This window comes from Aulonocara sp. 'chitande type north' Nkhata Bay, linkage group LG8 (assembly GCF_057382095.1).
Source record: "Aulonocara sp. 'chitande type north' Nkhata Bay isolate Kocher_YH1m ecotype deep benthic linkage group LG8, A_spYH_male_GT1.1, whole genome shotgun sequence".
Taxonomy (NCBI): Eukaryota; Metazoa; Chordata; class Actinopteri; order Cichliformes; family Cichlidae; genus Aulonocara; species Aulonocara sp. 'chitande type north' Nkhata Bay.
In genome coordinates, this window is record NC_141351.1 from 10047147 (window position 1) to 10060106 (window position 12960).

The following is a 12960-nucleotide window of genomic DNA, read 5'->3' on the forward strand; positions in this document are numbered from 1 at the left end:
TGATCTGAGGAGGAAAGTGGGGCGGTGGTAATCACAACTGAAAGCAGGATCAGTGAAAATGCTGTCTCTGTCTCTCTGTTTGCGTGCAGACAGCTTGACCTGCAGGTGCTTTGTTTTTCATTTAGAGTGTTTGTATAACTAGCTTGGGGGACAATTTATTCTTCCATTTCTCATTACCTCCACTTGGTGGTGCTCGGTGTTTGCCTGAAAGTCTCAGAAGAGCCAGAAAAAAACGAGTTAGGGAAATAAAGCAGCACTCGGTGTGAATTTGCTCTTGACAAATGCCCTTCAGTCTGAACTTGTGGGATTATTAAGATATATAAGAGTGTCAGGTCTAATGCTGTCAGCGGGGCAGATGATATGTTATTAAACTACAGCACCATCATTTATTTAGAGCTGATTCAATTGCAGTTTTATTAGTTTGGCCCAAGGCTGGGCATATTAAGAGTTAATGCTGCCTCTTTGTCTTTTCTATTCTTGTAATTTTGTGTAACAGTCATCAGTTTTGGGGATTACATTTTCTGCCGCTCACTTCTCACCTCTTGTGCAGTCAGAAGACTGATGAAATTTTAAAAATTGCCTGGGGTGTGACGGGGCTACAACATGCTTCTCCCCACATGCAGCAGATTTTATACACTTGTAGGAAAGTGTATATTTTCTCTCTTTTTTTGAAACCCTAAAGGACAATGAGAGGCTCTCCTATTTAAATGCACGTATGGACGTAATTAAATTCACCGACTGCAACCCGGCACAGGATCATTCTGTAATGGAGCCAGGCTCTTCTAGTGCCGAAATCAATAATCATTTGCCAATTGTATCACTTCCAAGAGAACATCATTAGCAAGACCTCGGTGGAGAATTCAGCAACTTTTATCAGGATTTAGCACACAAACTGTGACATTACCCTCCGTGACTCCTGAACACAAGGCTGAATTAGTTTACATGTTTTGCTTTTGCTACATTAATGTGCTTGGTGCGTCGTAAAAAAGGCAATCTAATTGTATTGATCAAACCAATCTCGGTATCTTCTGGGGGCCAAATTTAATCCTTAATGCTGCTGGAAATGCTCCAGCGTCCCCGCGCAGGAGCAGGAGAGGAACGGGAGCTTCATGATTTCACTTTTTCACTGCTTGCTGCTTGGATGGATCGATGCATTGACTACTGTGCTGAAGGTGAAATACTCAGTGTGGCCACACACACACACTTATAAACACCTCTATAACACAACACAACAAATAGAACCAAGTGTAACAGCCATGCAACACTGTGAAACACATCTGACTGGATTTTCATTTTTGGTGCCCGTGTTTGTGTTGGTGTTCCATTGTTTTGTATTAAAATTCATAAGATGCTGCAGTGCTATAATACATCCAGTAGAATCTTGCTATTGGAATGTGTGTTATATGCTAACACACACACACACACACACACACACACACACACACACACACACACACACACACACACACACACACACACACACACACACACACCCATATATATTGTATACCTCTCTGCAGTATGACCTTATTATGCAGGACAGTGCTAATTTGTGTTGCATTATGAGCTTTTCTTTCTGTCTTTTTACATTAATGATATGTTTCTTTTTAGTTATTCATTTCCTATCTGATCCAATAATTTAGGGTATATAATCAGCCTCATTTAACTTGCCCAGCATTGTTCCCCTCTGACAGGACAGAAAAGAAAGATGCAGCAGAAAAGTGAAAAGCTTTCAAAAGCCTGTGGTAGCAGCTAAACTGATTAATCCTAAAGTCAGATATCTTGGTATTAATAGATCAGAGAATTATTTAAAAGGGTTTCTTTTCTTTGTAAAAGAAAAAAGCCTTTTATGTAATTTAATCATTTTTAGCTTTTCAACCAGTATTGTCACATGAAGGCACTCACAAGTTAGTTTCATTCACAAGATTTCTTCATTTCTACATTTAAAATGTGTAAATAACTTTAGGCAAGAAACTCGTACTTATTCTTGTGTTTTTGGTTTCCCTCTGTCAGTTCATAAACTGTATATAAAAGATGAAAATAGCCACCAGGAAGGCAACCAGTGATTTTCTATGTCCTGTTTTTCAAACCTCAGGCCAAACATTTTCATTGTTACCAGAGTTCATGAGTGTGGGGTGGACCTGATTTAAAGATAACTATAAAAAGTCATTTGAGAGCAACTTGTCAATTGCCAGTTAGGGTCACCCTAAAACATGTCCTACTTCCTTCTAGACACTCAGAGGACCAAAAGACTTGAAACTAACAACAGATCTAAACTGTAATATTTAACTTCTTTGTCTAACCACTGGCATTACCCTTGAAATGTTGGTTTAAACCACTTTTGTTTTTTTCACTTTTGTTGAAATGATGCTTTGCTCATTTTAATATTCAATTCAATTGATTTAAATTCTGTTTTATTTATAAATCGCAACAACAACAGTGGCATCAAGATGCTTTATATTTTATGGTAAAGACGCTACAATAATGCAGAGAAAACAGAGAAAACCTGAACACTTGTATGACCTCATATGAGCAAACGCTTTGGCGACTTGCTTTTAACAGGAAGAAAAAGGGCGGAAGACAGAGCAGTTTAAATAGAGTTCCTAGCACAGATGTTGTTATTGTATACCTAAGGTCGGTGCTAGATTGGATCAACCAGAGGGACTGTCATCACTGCTGTGATTTTTTATTTGTTGTCACAGTCACACTGGAGAAAACGGTGGTTGGAGACTGCCACACGACCAAAATTAATGGGACTGTGTTCAATGAGCTTGTAATTTTACTACCTTTGAAATGGTTGCTTCAAAGATGGCGACCAGATCTGCGACCACTTACAATCAGTTGGTATCTGTAAAGCAACTTTGGTTCATGTGGCAATAAGATGGAGTCAGTCTGCTGCCAGTTTAAGACTGAATGAGGTAAAACTGTCATAAATCAGCCAAAACTGCAAACCAGTTCATGTCAACATAACAATTCATTTTATTAAACAGAATTTCAGGTTAAATACTTACATTTAGAGTCCAGCTGGAACCTCATTGATGTGAAACAAAAATCCTCAAATTCCTTCACAAATAATGACGTGATTGCTGCAGGATGCCAATCTACCTGTGAAAACCTGGGTGCTGGCCAACCTGGCTTTAATAGTAAAGCAGATGTAGTATAGATGAGTTATACTCACCAGCACAGACTGATTGCAGCATTTTGGCAACTCGTCTGCAATAAATTAGACAAGAGTTATTTACAAACCTTCCTCTGTCTGAGAGTGACTGCTGTCATCCAAATCAGATCGCAATTTGGAGACAGGTTGCCTTCCACCAGGCAACCTGTGCAACTGCTTTGTAGTTCAGAACTGATCATCCAGATGTTGAGGGTGTTGCATACTCAAGCTTGCTAAATCAGAAAAAAATAGCACCATTTTACACCAGTGTGACTCACAGTCCACATTTAAAAATGTTAGTGCTCAACAAATTTCTTAAGCTTCTATCTATCTATCTATCTATCTATCTATCTATCTATCTATCTATCTATCTATCTATCTATGCTAACAAACTGCATCTCCTTAAGTACCCAAGAAAAAGACGGAAACTGTTAAATTTTCTCTTTTTTACATTTTCTACTCAACCCTTATCAATTCATAATCATAAAGTGAAAATTTAACAACCTATGCTTCACCAAATGTGTTCTCAGTGTAGGGCTGTTTCCCCCCCTGCCAAATGAGAAACAAATTAAATCATTCACTTGTTTCAGCAGCGAGCGTGTCAGTTATTTCTCTTCTCTTGAGCCCAGTGATGGAGTACTTTAGTTCTCCTTTAATCGGATATGAAAAACCTAGTAAGCCTTGAGTGCATCGGAGAGCGAGCGAGCTGCTTTTTAGGAAATGCAATATACATGATGCGTCTTGTGGGATATCTAAGGCTGAATTACGTAACCCTAAGCAGTAAGTTGTGTCTTGAAAACAACTTTAACACCCAAAGAGACTCTGCTGTTGTTTCTGGACTAGAGACAGCTTCCACAAACTGTCAGGGTTGGTGATCTTTGTACCCTTCTCTAGCAGCACAGGATTAATGTGCAGTTTTTTAATGCAGCACAATAATCTTGCTAAATATAATCCCCATCATCGCTCCGCACATTATCAGCTCAGTCTTAACTGCAAGATAGTTTTAATTCTAGCGTAAATTACCCCCAGATTTCTTTGAGTAATTAATTCACTGACATTCAGTTGAGTGCTCTTTATGAAGGAAGAAGCTGGAAGACGATACAGTCGCTAAAACCGCAACCTGTAAAATGTCTGAGACCCAGCAGCCTCATCCCACAGGCAGAGCATTTATTTCTCCTACATAATGCGTGGCAGTGGGTAGCTGGAATCCCAAGGCCGTTCTAATACAGAGGGACTCATCAGGATGCTGGAGAGCAAGGTGTGAAGTGTCAAAGTTGGACATAAAGCCAGCGCATGTCTGCCACGCTTCCTCTGACACCCATCCTACACCATTGGCTGTGCGAGGAGTGATTGACTGAGAGGTTGATTATGCTTTTTTCAGCCAGGTGGTTGGCAGGCAGAGAGGCGCATATCACCAGATTGCTGCATCAGCCAAAGTGTGAGGCCACAGTTTCTGGCAACAGTGCGTCTGGACGAACATCACAGGAATAATAAAAAGATGCAGGGATGTCAATCATCAGCTAAAATGTGTCTGTTTGGTTGATGATCCTTTTTTTTCTCTCCCTGTTTTGTTGGCAGCAGTCTCTCCATCTTCCTTCTTGTGTCATTAGAGGCTTTTGCCTTTTGAGCAATGCTGAGACGGAAGACAGGCGATACTGCACGGGTAAAAAAAACTGGAGGTTTTTTGGGTTCTTGGGGGAGACGGAGGAAGTCTTTGATGTTGGGGAGTTTTCATGGAGGCAAATAACACACTTTGATATTTTACGAACCATCTCTGCTTTTAAAAAAAAAATGCAGGCAAAAAGCGGCAGTATAAACACCACATACGCAGCTACAAACACACAAATATCCACACATATACTCTGTCAAAGTCAAGCTTCGAATTACCACCCAGCTGAAAGATTTGCCGTGATTTTTGTCTGTGGATATTTGTCTTCCACACCGCAGAGTTTCTGAAAGTTGCAATTTTCCTGATGACCAATGAGCGGAAGCCTGTCCTGCTTGATTTTCAGAGGAAGATAAATTAGTGTTTGGATGAACATAAAAGGTAATGTATTCATAAAAGCTGTGATGAGTGCAGCTGTCTCTAGCATCTGACATCCAATCTGAGACAAGCCGCCCGGGGAGTCTGGACCATCCTCCACCCTGAGTTTGTGTGTGTGTGTGTGTGTGTGTGTTACTGTGTGATGGAGTAGAATTTCATTTTTTGTGATGGAAAGCACAGTACGAGTATTTCTTAGAGAACTAAAGATTATGTGCTGCTGCTTTGATTACATTCAGAAGCCAAACATTTAAGTTAAGTATTGTAATGATTAAAGAGGGCTGCTGATCAAAATGAGCGTATCTGTATCAAATATTGCTCTGATTTACTTATTTAAGCTGTGACTAAGATGCAAATTTCATGAATGATGTGAAATATAATCAACAACTTGATGCTGAAATAAATTGGTTTTTTTTAATTAATTATTTAAAAAAAAAAACAGAATACTTTATGAAAAGCAGCATGATAGAAAAATCATGAGGATTACACACCACTTCAAAATATATAATTAGTTTGTGTTTTCTTTTTCTTTTCCATAACATAATTGGTTGTACCTTTATATACACAATATGTGCAGGGGTTAATGCACACAGCAAAATGAAATAACTGTGCATATGGAGCAGGCTTATGCAGAATCTCCTAATCTCACACCAGGATTCAGCTGGTCCCTCCTTTCACACCGATCAAATGCTGAAACGATGAGGTATAAAACAACCGTTCTACATTGTGAGAAGTGCAAATCTTCACTGGTTTAATGACCTATTTCCCACTGAAAAGTGTTTAGAAATACATTTATTACCCGAAAGAACAGTTTGGACCTTAAAACCTACTCACAGACCCGCTCTACTTGGTTTCTTTCATTGCTGAGCTCCAGCTTTGCATGGCTTCGTCGTAACCCCCTCCCCACCACTGAAATCCTCATGCGCAGCATGTCGACTCAGGTGTGGTCTGGAAGTCCAGGGGTTTGCTGATACATCAGAGATGTTTTGCTTTGCTGTGGATGCGAGGTTCATCTGGAGGCAGCCTTGGGATGAGACTTGTTATTCTCCTCAGTGAGACACGAGGCACGAGCTCTAATTAGAACACATCTCCTGGTGAGAGAGACGCCGAGGGTTTGACTACTGCTCCGATCTAATCAGCTTTCTGCCGCACTTTAGCTACTCCGCCGAAAACAGGCTCTCAACCCGCCTGACAAACGGATGCAACAACAGGGAGATGGCACTAAACAACTGTTTCTAATTTGGAGGACTTTGCTGAATTTTACTGATCTGAATCTTGAAAGGGCACCCGCCCAACGCTGTCTCACATCTTTGTCATCTTCTTCTCACTCCCTGCTGGAGACGAGTTAAAAAGGGGGCCGTGCAGGTGGCTGCTGATTCGAGCAGAGATGCAAAATAAAAATCAGAATGTGAAGCCAGATAAAATGTCTCTCATTTTATCTGCGCATATTGCAGTTGGTGCACCCGGACAAGAGCCCATATTTAAATTACATGTCACTTGAAAGTCTGTTTTTAGTACACTTAAATTCTTCACTTCCATAGCTTCCTCTATAATGGTCTCCTACCTTGTCATCTCCACAGACTGCAGTTCAAACACTGGTCTGCAAATAGTTGTAGAACATATATCATTACATACTTGAGACTGTGCCACAGTTGTCAGCACTTCCTTTTAATTTGGCTCCTAAGCCACCGGTGAGTTCGACCACTGGGACATCCTGTCGGCTGCAGAAGTTAAACTATTCTGAAGCATTAGGAGTGAACGCGGCGCACTGCTGAATCCCTGCCTCTGCAGTGTCAGCTGCTGTCTCACTCAGATACCGAAGGAGCTCATTCCATCCCATGAGGACATCCTGAGCAAAGGACGAGGACGGCTGTGTGTGAATCCGTACCCTTAATTCAGTGCAGCTTAAACAGAGCGTGCACGTGCACGGCTAACAGCTTCGTATGAAAACAACTGCAATATCAAGGTTTCAGGGGGGAGGACTCCTTTGGAAATAATCCTTCCCCTCTTCTTAGTTCCATACTCATTAAAAATCCAAAGGGATGGATGTTTGAAGCTACATTAAGCAACCGTGGCTTCAGCAGGAGACGAACCACATTACATGGCATCTGCACAAAGAACATCACTGTGACATTTCGCTGCTTATACTTGGCCTTCAGCCCGCTGTCTTAATTCTGTCTAGTTATTCTGTGGTGCATTAGAGGAAAGCGTTCCTGTTTAGATTTTCATCCCTACATTAAAAACAGCACTGCTGCTTTTAGCCTTAATCAATATCAGATCACCAAATTATTACAGCAAATACTCTAAGCCTCTTCCTACAACTCTCCTTGGAGAGCGGGAGATAAAAAAGAACATGGTGCGTCTACGCCTGTCCTTGAAGTCTTGTTATTAGTCTGAGCAATAACTAGTGCTTATCAACAGCGTGTTGACGTATTTACCGACCCCTTCAGCTCCTTCAGGTATTTTGAGTGTTTAATAATTACCAGGAAGCTCCGCGGGGGGGATGGAGTGATTTGAAATCTGCTATAGAGGGTGGGGAAAATAACAACTGTTTGATCACCCAGCACATTAAACATAACCTTGCTTTATGATTTGTTTGAAAACTCTCTGTTTTACAGCAACAAGACAGAAATATTAATCAACATGATCACTCATCAGTTTTAACAAATACTCATTAAGCTTAACAAGCGCCCCATTAGCTCGAGTGCAAATAGGTCACATCGTAGTGCTACAAAATGCAAAGGATTTCGTGATTTGCATGGACTGGGTCCTGGGAGATTTCCTGTTGGAAAAGAAAAGCTGTGTGTGTGTGTGTGTGTGTGTGTGTGTGTGAGAGAGAGAGCAAGTGTGGGAGAGAAAGAAGAAGAAGAGATCTGACCTGCCAGCATTCTCCAGAGAGCCGTTTTTGCTAGCAGGGTCTAATCAGAGTCTGGCTGATGCTGGTTCTAGGGATTGCTTTCCTCCAGCCCTCAAGCCTAATTAGGACCCCTGTGTAACATATAGAGTTGCTGCTCACAGTGACGACTGGATAGACGCTCACCTGTGCGTGCTCTTTAAGCCACAGAAATGAGTCGCTTGCAAACATGATGACAAGAGATGCGCCGGAGGTGGTGCAGCCAGACCGGCTACTCCCCCACCTGGAGGTCGTGCGGGTTTAATGAATGTTAGGACAGGCAGAGGCGGCTGTGAGGAGAAAGAGAGAAAGACACACAGAGAGAAAGGCAGTCGTCTGGGTTGGGGGGGGTGTCACAGAGAGTGGAGCATCTTTCATGTCTTTTTTTTTTTTTCTTTTAACAATGCTCTGTGACCATTTGCAGAAGCGGTAAGGAATGAGGAGAATGACAGTTGTAACATATAGTGAAGACAAAAACATGTTCCCTGAGCTCAGTTTTCTGGATTTTCTCATGTCAAACACAAGGAAATCTTCAAAGGATACACTGTTAAATGCAAATTTCATGAGTGCTTCAGATGAAGCATTCAAACAGATAAAAGTATCTGGCTTCTTCTGAGGTATGTAGATAGAGGAGCAGTGAGGTCTATATTTTCGCTGGGTGCGAAAACTGTTATTAATGAGGATTAGTTCTTGATGATCCTATATGTCTAAATTGTGATATTAAAAGAAACACATAAAATGGTGAAGAAGTAGCTGTTTATGAGCTTGTCAGCCAAACTCTCTGTCTACAGTACTGTGCAAAAGCCAACCCTCATTTATTTATATTTAGCTGGGAAAATAGGAATTAGGGGCAGTGATTTACTGAAACATGGAAACATAGGCATAAGCAGAGATGTCTGGACACATTTTCTATCAGGATGGTCCCACGGGGCTTTAGTAACTTTGAGGTCCGACCTCTGAGGAGGCCAATCCATGCCTAATAGTGTCCCATTGTGTGTTTTTCTGTCCAGGTATGATTTTACTGCATTGGCGGTTTGGGATTGGGATCACTGTCATGCTCCATGTTGCAATCAGATGTTTTCTAGATTGTATTTGATTGGATGGCGGATCAAAATTGTACTTTCCTATTTTCATAATTCTGTCAATTTTGACAAGATCTCCAGCACCACCAGCTGAAATGCAGCTCCAACCGTGACAGTGCAATACTCACTGTTCTGCCTCTCTACTGACGTCCTCCATACATTTTTAAGGCAATTTGAAAAATGTTAAAATTTCAGTTCTTCACTCCATCAGAGCAGTTGCAACTGATTTTCAATGTGGTTATAGTGTAATTTGGCACAGCTCAGCCTTTCCCCCTTGTTTCTCTTCCATAAGAATGGCTTCTTGAGAGTCACCCTTCGACTGAGACCTTTTCTGATGAGTGAACAGTAGATGGATCAACTGAAGGTCCAGATGCACCTCTCAGGTCCTGTGTCTGGTCTTTGCTGTGTTTCTTTCTCCTTGTTAAGGACCTAACTGCACCTACCTAACTCCTAACTTTTGACCACTTTTTAGCTAAAAGTTGTTTAGGAATCACCTTATTGGTGTAAAAACACTATTTTCCCCTGTCAACCTGTTAAGTTTGGCATTTTGCAAAGATTTACCTAAAGGAATGTGACAGGCTGCTGGTAACAGAGCGCCTAAAGATGCAATTTAAAATGGGTTCTTTGCTAAGTTGTCTGTTATGATTTGACACAACACAGTTTAATGTCCTGGTTTGGTGCCTCTTTTAATGCTTGAATGATTCACAGGTCAGTGTTAAGGGACAAGCAAACAACTGTGCTCTTAAAATCTTGAGGAGTGATTCATCTTTAAAACATTGTATACATGTTATAGTTGTTTGAATGTAATTGTGATGTTAAAAAACATCATATTAATTGTATGATCATGTCAAAATAAACTAGAGCCGATAACTGTAACCAAAACAGACTAGATGGCAGTATTTGTGCTGATCAATAACAAACAACAAAACCAAGACAAGCAGTAAATAACCAGCCAGCCATGAACAAAACATTTGGTTTGACCCCAAATCACTTTGGAGATTCTTGATAAAACCTATATTCATTTTCTATCATCATGTGACTCATGGTATTTTTCTCTGTTACAGACATGTCTTTGCTTTGCTGTCGTGTTCCCTGCATATGTTGTAAGCAGTGTTGGGTAAGTTACTTTAAATTAGTAACTTAGTTACATTACTAGTTACTTCTATCAAAAGTAACTCAGTTACTTCAAGTTACTCGTTACTTTCAGAGTAACTAGTTACTAGGGAAAATAACTTTGGTTTTACTCAGAATTCTCTTGTTAATGTGTTGCTTCCGTAACTGGATACCCAGCCAGACTGCCAGTCTTCTAACTTGCTTACTTGCCACAAGTGCACTGTGCCACCTACCAATAGAAAGGAAAAAACATAATGTGCACATTTCCACGAGAGAAATCCCACGCCTGGACCGTCGTTGACCGCCGCATGATTCTAGCCTGCTTTTTACATCCAACACAAAAAATGCAGTCGTGGTGCTTTCGATTGTACTCAGAACTCAGAAATTCTGCCTTCTGAATAGGAAGATGTAGGTAACACCAGACTGCAGATGAGCTGCATACAGGGCTGGACTGGGACAAAAAAAATCATCTCGGGGAATTTGACTAGAGACCGGCCCGCCATTATAGGAAAAATCATAAAGCCTTTGAATGAAAACAAACGCTGTTGTGACAGTGATGTACACTGTTCTGATGGTATATATGCATCAATCTATCAATCGTTTGTTGTAAGACTCAGATAATTATTTTTTTAAAAGCGAGACATTTTAAATGAAAATAAGAAAGAAAAGTATTTCCCCTCTCCCTGTTAATGCCCTACATGGCCCTCCTGGCAACACTTTGCTAGACCCGCCCCTGCACAGTTACCAGCTGTCAGCTAAGTAAAAAAAGGATCCTGGTGTTATTTGTCTCTCAGAAACAGTTCATAACTTCCCTTCAACTCATTCATGTCACCTAAAAGGTAAACCTGTTTCTCCATCACAGCTCTGATGATTCAGTAAGGACATCTCCTGGTTTCATCTTCATGTTTCCCTCTCACCACATATCCAAACCGACATCCTGACCAGCAGCTTTACAGCTGTGGCTCCAGTAAACATCAGCTGATACTAGAAAGTAATAAATAAATTCTAACAACAGCTGATCAAGCTTAAACGTGCTGCTGTTGTTTAGCGCGACATCCGCTGGTTTCCTCTTTCTGGCGCAAAGTGGGCGATAAATAAACAAAAGAGAAAAGCCAATCAGCTGATCATTGATCAGTTTCATGATTGAAGTAGAAACAGGAGAGGGAGGGTGAGAGGATGAGAGAAGAAGAGGCAGCTGTGCAGCATAAACACAGAATAACTCCAGCTTTGTGTCTTTTTCATTGTAGCTGAAGTCCGGGACAAAATGTTCCTTTTCACCTCAATACAAAACCCGTAATATTTTCTCTGAATACGAGACGATTCTGTTTTTTAGGGAACGGTTGGCAACTCTAATAATTAACCGTATGAACAAAATAAAGTTCAACATCAGTAACATAGCACCCACCCAGCTGTATAGAAACTCCGTCATGCTAGCTAGTACGCAGTACGAAAAAGTCAGCATAACGAAAATAAACTCCACCTAAACTTGGTTTATATGTGACTCAGATACACTGCAGGTCATAACTTCTTACCTGAAGTTCAGTTCACCTGATACTCAGATCGGTGGCTGCTTCGGGTCTCTCCTCTTGCCTCCCTTTTCCTTCATCCACCTGCTGGCTTCCACCACTTGCTAATGTTATTGAATCTGTGGAAGCTCCACGATAGCCACCACACGAAGTAACGAATAATGAGCCTATTTAAATCCCAGTAATGACTAACGCGTTCCCGTTTTTGGCATAATAACTAGTTACCGTGCTCGTTACCACAATAATAACGTAGTTACTGTAACGCGTTACTTAATAACGCGTTAGTCCCAAAACTGGTTGTAAGTCTCTTTAAGGACCGATGATGGATACACCAGTAAGATTGGGTAACTGTTTCCTCCATTTAGGTTCAAAACAGTTTGATGTGAGGAAGGCACCCAGCGATACAAAACGATCAACAAGGCCCCTCAAATGCATATAACCTACAGGGTGGGCCATTTATATGGATACACTGTAATAACATGGGAATGGTTGGTGATATTAAAGTCCTGTTTGTGGCACATTAGTATATGTGAGGGGACAAACTCCTCAAGATGGGCGGTGACCATGGTCGCCATTTAGAAGTCGGCCATCTTGGATATAACTTTTGTTTTTCCAATAGGAAGAGGGCCATGTGACACATCAAACGTATTGGTAATGTCACAAGAAAAACAATGGTGTGCTTGGTTTCAACGTAACTTTATTCTTTCATGAGTTATTTACAAGTTTCTGACCACTTATAAATGTGTTCAATATGCTGCCCATTGTGTTGGATTGTCAATGCAACCCTCTTCTCCCACTCTTCACACACTGATAGCAACACCGCAGGAGAAATGCCAGCACAGGCATCCAGTATCCGTAGTTTCAGGTGCTGCACATCTCGTATCTTCACACCATAGACAATTGCCTTCAGATGACCCCAAAGATAAAAGTCTAAGGAGGTCAGATCAGGAGACCTTGGGGGCCATTCAACTGGCCCACGACAACCAATCCACTTTCCAGGAAACTGTTCATCTAGGAATGCTCGGACCTGGCACCCATAATGTGGTGGTGCACCATCTTGCTGGAAAAACTCAGGGAACGTGCCAGCTTCAGTGCATAAAAAGGGAAACACATCATCATGTAGCAATTTCAAATATCCAGTGGCCTTG